The 9,303-nt window shown below is 30.0% G+C and overlaps 1 non-coding gene across 1 annotated transcript; it reads right to left on the reverse strand.

Moving 5' to 3' along the window:
- Window positions 1-1,975: 1,975 nt before the first annotated feature.
- On the reverse strand, window positions 1,976-2,046 carry TRNAI-UAU (transfer RNA isoleucine (anticodon UAU)). Its single transcript has one exon. It is a non-coding gene; the product is annotated as a tRNA-Ile (tRNA).
- Between the last annotated feature and the right edge of the window lie 7,257 nt (window positions 2,047-9,303).

Here is a 9,303-nt window from a genome sequence, read left to right on the forward strand (position 1 = left end):
TAGAAAACCACAACATTAAGAAAAATATTTTTTTACTGGTGGGGTGTTTGGGGAGGAGGGGGGGGGGGGGGGGGGGGGGGGGGGGTTGGTGGTGTAAAAAACCAAACAAAACAACTTTTTAAAACTTTTTTAAGAAAAAAAAATTGGATGGGGGTGGAGGTCCAACGAGACCGGGAGTAGGGGGACGGGTGGTGTAGAAAACCCAAAAAAAAAATTAAAAATTAAAAACAAAATTGGGGTGGGGGTGGTGGAGGTGTGTGGGGTTGTTGAGGTTTGGTGGTTGGCGGTTGGTGGTTGGTGAAATGTCAATTGTGGACTTATTTTCTCTACTTTGATTAGGAAAGTCATTTTTCCCCATTTTTGAGGAACTTGTTTTCCTAAAAAAAATATTTTCCAAAAATTTTGATCAAACAAACATGAAAATATTTTCCTTTCATACCGAAGACACCCTAATTCTAGGTGGTGATAATCCATTACCGAACAGTGTCTAATATTAGCCCAACCCCTCTTTTCTTAAGTGAAATATAAATAGTATTTTTTACTTGGCATAGCTTACTATGTTACATATTTATGGAACATAACTATACTTTTTAATAATTAAGTTTAGTAGCTATAATATTATATTTTTACAACTTATAGCTACCCACTTTTCTATCAATTAACTTAGCACTCCCCACACTCCTATTTTTTAGCTGCACACTTTCTCTCTCTCCTCTTTTCCTAAATATACACGTTTCAAACTCCCCATCTCCCCTAATTTCGTGCTTTTCAAATCAGTTTCTGATTTTTTTCACTCTTTTTTTTTTACTCTGTATTAATTGCTCATTAATTTCAACCTTTTACCCCCAACATTCAAGTCTATTTCCTAAAATATGTAAGATTCTCTGTTATTTTTGTGTTTTAAACGACGAATATATATTTGAATTCATCTGTTGAAATACCGAATTCAAGTGAAATTCATAATTGAGGTAACAACGTTTTCACTGCAACTTTTCTTATTTTTCTGAAATTTTGAAAAATATAGTCAAAATATATGAAAAATATATCTGAAATATAGTCAACAGAAACCAGAATAAGTAATATTGAACATACTAATCAAAATATAATTAAAAAATATAGTCAAAATATAGTCATAATTGAGGTAGCAACGTTTTCACTGCAATTTTTTTTCCCAAATTTTTGTAAATATATGAAAAATATATTTTAAATATAGTCAACAGAAACCAGAATAAGTAATATTGAACATAATAATCAAAATACAATTAAAAATATAGCCAATATATATATATATGAAAAACAACTAAAAAGTTTAGAAAAATAAAAAAAATAAAAAAGTTGCAATTACATGGTGAAACGTGTAATTCAGTTGATGAACAAATCAAGCTTTGCATGATTTATGGAACATTAAAAAGAGATTCTTTTTAGTATATTTTGGGAAAAAATATGAAGAAAGTTTTTGAATTCAAATTTTATGTGAATGATTAGATGTTGAATGAGATATGTGATTAGATATGGAAGAGAATAAGATTTGCGTGATTTATGGGACATTAAAAACAGATTTCTGTTTAGTTTGAAACAGATTTTTTCCTTAAATAGAGGCATTATTTGCTCAACAGTTCCGTGTATTTAGTCTATATTTATGCGACGCGTCCAGGATCTAAATATAGGAAAAACCAGCTACGAATTGTAAATAATGGACTTATAGTTATAGCTTGTTAGAAGCAGCTAAAAGGTAGCTATTTGTGAAAATTGTACATATAAATATATATGAAGCCCAAAAGTATGAATAAGATACAACGGACGAATCAAAAAATAATAATTCATTAACTGGAACAGGAAGAGTATGAATAAGATATAATTCCACATATTATTAATACCCAGTAGAGAAACATAAAACTAGACCTATATTTCATGATTGCTTGGAACTTATGAGTATGGTTCTGTTTTAAAAGAACAGGGAAGGAAACTAATAGTTGGGTCCCGGCAGGGCTCGAACCCGCGACCTTCGGCTCATAAGACCAACGCTCTAACCAACTGAGCTAGAACTGGTATCATTATATTCTTACCAAACTCTAATTGGATCTTAATGAATTATTGATTAATTGGATCTTAACGAATTATTGATTCTTCAAACTAGGGGTGTCAAATGGGTGGGTTGGGCTGAAATTAGCCCAATCAAAATGGGCTGAGGTGATAAATGGGTTGGGCTAACATTAACCAAAAAATTACTTAGGCTGAAATGGGTTAAAAATGGGCTGGGTCATGACCCGCCCAACTTGACCCAGTTTTTTTTTTATGGGTCTATGTTTTAGAAAAACATTTTCGTGGAAAATATTTTCTTTTTTTAAAAATACATTTTTCATGAAAAATATTTTTGCTGATTTTTCGAAAATATTTTTCCGTGGGAAACTTTTTCCGTGGTAAATATGTTCAACAAAACTTTTTTCGTGAAAAATATTTCCCTTCATATCAAACAAACGGACCAGCTCCAACTCTTTTCCAAGTAACACGTGATCAAAACAAAATGAAGAAATTGCACGGTTGAATCTTCAAATGGACTGGTCTTTAATTTTTATCCTTCAAAATTGAATTTATGCCTAGTGAAAACATAAGTTTTCTAAGTGGCAAAAGTTATGCCGGACATAACTTGTGATAAATTATGATGCGAAATATTTTTGCTGATTTTTCGAAAATATTTTTGAGGGAAACTTTTTCCGTGGTAAATATGTTCAACAAAACTTTTTTCGTGAAAAATATTTCCCTTCGCATCAAACACACTACAAACTTATAAGATACATGATACAAGAAAAGTGTATACATAAAAAATAATAAAACTATTAATTAAAAAAACTAAAGTAAACTCAAGCAATAAACCCAAATTTAAGTAAATCTTAAAAACGGGCTAAAATTGGACTAATATTGAACTAAGTTGGAGATCACTTTAAAATGGGTTATGTTGGGTTGGGCTAAAATCAGCCCAATGTGAATTATCTTGAGCCCAACCCATAAAACTTTGAGCGTTGGACGGGCAATCACTTTTTGGGCTAAATTTGACACCCCTACTTCAAACTCTAGTTTAACCCAAAAGTTAGTCGAAAGGAATGTAATTAGATGGATCATAGCTTCACTTTCTTTGATTTTCCTAATCAATCTTTCATTTACATACACATGAACATTATTAGAACGGTAAATTGGAAACCTTAACAAAGAAATGAAAGGGAGAATGGACATGTTTAATATGCTCACAGTCTCAACTTATGTGGCACTTATTTGTGCAAGGAGTTTGTACAATTTGTTAATGTGGTGTTTGTACTCCTTAGCCGTTATATGTAGCGGTGTTTTTAAAAGCGGGGGCATAAGGCGGGGCTTTTATATATGCCTTGGCGAGACGTAAGCCCCGAGGCATGGGGCCTAAGGCCCATGGGTATTTAATTTTATTACTAAATAAAATAATATAATAACAATAAATATTTTTAATAGGTAAAATTACATAAAAAATAAAAGAAAACTGTAAATAAATGAAATACACACACACTCTCTTGTGTTTGATTCTCACAAAAAAACTAATCAAAGCAATCCATTATACGCCATTTACAACTTATAATTGTATATAACATAATTTTACAAGTATAAACAATACAATGAAAGAAACGCTATTATGAAATGCAAATCAACTCTATCTAACATCTTAACTTTCAAACAATGAAAAAATCACACTTTCTTAAAACATTATTATTATCATACTATTCAGTTTATCTCCCTATAAGGAAATAATCAATAAACTTTATCAGTATTATAATTAAAACGTAACTCCTTCATGAATAAAAATAAAATTACTTTCAAATAGCGAAATAATAAAATATGATTATTTTGATACATATAACAAAAGACCAATTACAAGTGAAATGTACAATTCGACTATGTATTTTTTCAAAAAATATTAAGCGATAGCCACCCTCATGATGTTCTCAAATAGTAAATATGCAATATACGACTTGTATTTGAGTTACTCCCTATCTTCTTATTTCTATAGATGAAAAACTATTAAATATAATTCATTTGTTAAAGAATTATGAGGGTCAACGATTTTAATTAAAAAATTTAACATATAATTTGTGTAAGAACTGTTAGGCGAACCCCGAGCGTGAGCGTTAAACGTTTTTAGGGCGTACGGTCGGACGCTTAAGGCGTAAGCCTCACAGAAAATAAGCTCCGCACATGAGCCCCGAGGCGTTTTGCCAGTGCCCCGCCTCGAGAGGAGTCTCAAGACGAGTCCTGAAACTGTCTTTTAAAACACTGATATATAGTAGAAACTATAGTATACTCTTTAGTTCAATAATTGTAGCGTGAAACAAAATATACTACTTACTTTTATTCATCCCTTCCATCACAATTGTTCTCCCTGCAGTATATATACACACACACTAGAAACACGTATATTTTATGAAATTTCTGACTCCATAAAATATGTTCTCGTCAGAAACTACTTCCAACAATTTTTCGTAGAAAAATCGTCTGACGAAGGCCTTTGTAGTAAAATGTGCTTGTTGAGAACTGTTTCCGAGCGATGACTTCCATGAATAATCCTAGATTAGTGACGACGTTCTGATGGGAACATCCATGATAAATACATAGATTGCAAGTACTAATTTATGTGATACTATTTGACTAGGCATGAAATTGAATTAAAAAAATAAAGATTTTTGTCTAAACAAGCCTTAGATATTCTGTACCTATAAATCATCTCATTTAGGGTAAAATATAAATTTTAGTTCTATATTATTTTTAGACGTAAAAGTGTGATTTTTTTTTTAGAAAAGACTAAAAAGAACGTGCCACGTAAATAAGAAGAGATGAAGTATACAAAATAGTTAAAGTTTCCAAATTAAAGTTTGTCCTTTAACAATCTTTCTTCATCTTTATATTTCTTCCATATAATATTTGCTTGTTGCATGCAAGTTTTTTTTTTTCATATAATATTTGCTTGTTGCGTGCAAGTTTTTTTTTTTTCATTTAATATTTGCTTGTTGCGTGCAAGTTTTTTTTTTTTTTTTTTTCTCATTTTGTCTCATTTGCTTCGAAAAGAAAAACAATACGGAAGGAGTGCCTGTTTCAAATCAACATTTTAATTGGTTGAGCCCTTTACCCCTGTTTGGATGAATTTAGCGTGATTCATTAATGTATGATTTTTTACGAAATCATGTTTGTTTTCAATATTTTTAAAATTATGTGGTTTCGTATTATAAACTCGTGGTTCATCTCATGGTTATATAACTATGAAACCCTCCGCCACCCCCACCCAATACCTACTTATTTTTTAAAGTTCCTATTTTATTCTTTATTATTAATATATGTAAATTAATTTCTAATTAACAGTTAAGTATATTTTAGTAAACTTACAAGTTATTATACAGTACCAGTCAAACCAAACAATACAAATGTTATTAAACCATAACAAACGATACAGTCTATCCAAACATTATGTTCATTAATACAGTACAATACAAGACAATACAACACAACACCATACTATATCATACCATATTGTACATTAATGAACCACGAGAAACAACCATCCAAACAGAGAATTAAAGTTTAGGGTTGGTGTGGTATGGGGTGGTGGGGTTAGGGTGGGGTTGGTGGGGGCATGGATGGTATTTTTCAGGAAAAAAATTCTACCAACTAACCTAACATGAGAAAAAAAAAGTACGGAAAAGGCTCATAAATACCATCCCTCTACTTTTTGATCTAAAAATACCCTTCCATCCACCTTTTAGGTCTAAAAGTACCCTTAAAATTTATTTTTTGCTCAAATATACCCCTCAAACTAACAAGTCAAATTTAACTCTTTTAAAAAGCCACATTGGTCACACATTTTAATTTTAGAATAAGTAAAATCCGCCCATTTTTAACGCCCAAACCCATTGACCCGTTTTAAAGTAAATGAGACAATCTTTCCATTCCTCACAATTCTTTTCACTTGCCAAGCTCTCCTAGTACTCAATAATCGACCTAACATCTTTTTCACTCAATACCCACAAGCTCAAATGGAATAAAATTCAAATCTTGATTATCAAAAATCAAATCTTGGAAAGTTTTACCACATCAAAATGGAAAGTTTTCATGTTGATATCATTGACTATAGGAAAAGGTGATAAATTTGAGAAATTGGGTGTTGAATAATGGAGATTTAGCAAAAAAATTGATGGTGGGTTTATGAGGAAAAGTGGAAAGAAAGGTGTCCACTTTTCGCTGATTATTTGAACCAACATTTCCCCATGGCTTCCCAAATTCAGCCTGCTATTTGATGGAAATACGATGCATTCTTGAATTTTAATGGGGAAAACTTCGAGGGCAGCTTTGTTGTTGATCTTTACAAACGTCTAGAAGATATAGCAAGAGAAGATTATGAGCCCGTTTGGATTGACTTATAAGTTGTTTTTAGCTTTTTTTAGTGTTTGGATGACCAGTTTAAAGTCATTTTGTGTTTAAAATAAGCTCAAAAAATAATTAAGCTCGTTTAACTTAGCTTATCTAAAGCAGCTTACAGTTTATAAGTTGCTTAAAATAAGCCCATCCAAGCAGGTTCTATGTCATTTACTTTAAAACGGGTCAATGAGTTTGGTTCTTAAAAATTGGATAGTTTTACTTATTCTGAAATTAAAATGTGTGACCAATTACAAAATGTCATGTGACTTTTTAAAAGAGTTAAATTTGGCTTGTTAGTGTGAGGGGTATATTTGAGCCAAAAATAAATTTCAAGGGTGTTTTTAAACCTAAAATGTGGATAGAAAGGTATTTTTAGACTCAAAGGTGGAAGGAGGGTATTTATAGCTCTTTTCAATAGGTTTGGGGCATTTATGACTCTTTTTCGAAAAAAATAAGAAATTTACTTATTTTTCACTATCCAACCGAACACGAGAAAATTAGTAGAAATTTACTTATTTTTCAAGAACACATTTTTCAGAAAAACATTTTCCTTTGAAAATATTTGTAAAAATTACTTGTCATAGCTTTTTTTAACCATATTTAATGAACATAACTACCATTTGTTTTTATTATTAATAATAACTTAAAACTTTTCAATATTACCAATTATAGCTACCATGGTAAAAAAAAGCTAAAACATACACAAATACACCTAAAATCACGTTGCCCAATCCCTATTCCCCCTTTTAACGGTACAATTATATACTCACGCATTAATTAGGATTCTCTCTCTCTTTAATTACTCAAAATTTTAGCCATTTTTTTCTCTTCAATTTTTTTCCATTACTTTCAACCTTCAATCACATTTCATCCACGATTCAACCACGATTTTGTACCCTAAATTCTCGGATGGTTGTGTATTTGTGTAAGTATTTTTATATATATTGTATATTTTTCATTTTTTAATGTTACTGTTCTTATAATTTTAACTTAAATCAAAGTTTAATTTTCAGGTGTTAATCACTATCAATATTCTAATGGCTGATCAAACCACACCTAATAGGAGAGTAACTAGAGGTATAACACATAGTGTTCAAAATTTAGATTTTCCGACCTTTGATTTGGGTATTTCTTAACAAAAAATCAATGTTGATGCAGCTTTTGCTGAGAAAGAATATGCTGAGATTAGATAAAAAAATACATGATCCTAAGAGAAAAGCGAGTCTTCAACTACTCGCACCGGATGAGTTGGCTTGGCCCCTAATAAAACTTAAAGACCATCCCATTTGAAGGGAAAACCACACAATTTCCGAGTACATGTCAATTTTGGGCTTGAATACCTAAATTGATACTTTAATATTATAAGGGTCAACTACATATATATACATCTTAAGAAGAAAAATTTACGAAACGTGACGATAGTTTTATACTTACAAAACATAACATTACAAATCCTATACAAAACATGCTTTATATTTTTTTAATTTTTTTTTTTGTTTTTAAATTTTTTTTTAAAAATTAATATTTTTTCGCTCAAAAACTTATGTATGAAAGTTGTATGAAATGTGTATATCTCGCTCAAGACTTAAAAAGTTTGCTCAAAATTTAGTGTATGAAAACGGTATGAAAAATGTATGAAATGTGTATATCTCGTTCAAGGCTTAAAAAATTCGCTCAAAATTGTGTGTATGAAAACAATACGAAATTTGTATCTTGCTCGTGTCTTAAAATTTCGATCACATTTTCGTGTATAAAGTTCATGTTAGATTTCTGTAAAATTAATACAACTACAACAACATTGTATACAACTTTGATACAACATTCAAGACTTAAAATAATCGCTCAAATTTTTGTGTATGAAATGTGTATATCTTGCTCAAGGCTTAAAAAGTTCGCTCAAATTTTATGTATGAAGAACGTATGAAATGTGTATCTCTTGATCAAGGCTTAAACATTACGCTCAAAATTTTATGCATGAGAATGGTATGAAATTTGTATATCTCCTTCAAGACTTAGAATTTCATTCACATTTTTTGTATATAAAGTTCATATTAGGTTTCTGGAAAATTAATACAACTACAACAACATTGTAACAATTTTCATACATTATTCAAGGCTTAAAGTTTTCGCTCAAAATTTTGTATATGAAAATTATATTAAAAATTTCGCTCACACATACACATTTCATACATTTTTCATACAACTTTCATACACAAAAATTTGAGGTAATTTTTTAAGCCTTTGAGCAAAAAAAAATAATAAAAAAATATATATATAAAAATTATTTTTTAAAAAATAAAATAATTTTTTTTTTATAAAAAATATATATATATTCTGGAAAAAAAATAAAAAAAACGAAAAATATATGAAAATCCGTAATGTTTCGTAATATATCGTTATGTTTTGTAAATAAGGAAAACTATCGTTACGTTTCGTAAATATTTCTCCTTAGCATGTATATATGTGTAGTTTACCTTATAATTTTTGCGTTATAATCTCTGCATTTCATATAAGACCAAACGACACCTAATATTAGTATCATGAGTTTTACATTGTCAGATTACTTAAAAGTCAATTACAAATAAATTTTACTGAAAACACGGATTAATAACTTGCAAACCATAGTAAATGACCTATTACAACATATAAAACTACATTATTAACTAGTATATAGTCTTTTATACAGTCCGTATATATAATTCAAGTCCCAATAATATTTCTTAATTGTTCAGTCTAAATCGGATCTTCAAACTTTATAAAATGTCTCTTTCATAAGGAAGAAAAAGAATAACACAAAATAAATATTAAACTTCATATAGATTCCATCGCCTTTATGTGGATTTGCTTTTTGTTTTTGTCTACGCCCGCATAATT

The sequence above is a fragment of the Lycium barbarum genome, chromosome 4, assembly GCF_019175385.1.
Source record: "Lycium barbarum isolate Lr01 chromosome 4, ASM1917538v2, whole genome shotgun sequence".
NCBI classification, from domain to species: domain Eukaryota; kingdom Viridiplantae; phylum Streptophyta; class Magnoliopsida; order Solanales; family Solanaceae; genus Lycium; species Lycium barbarum.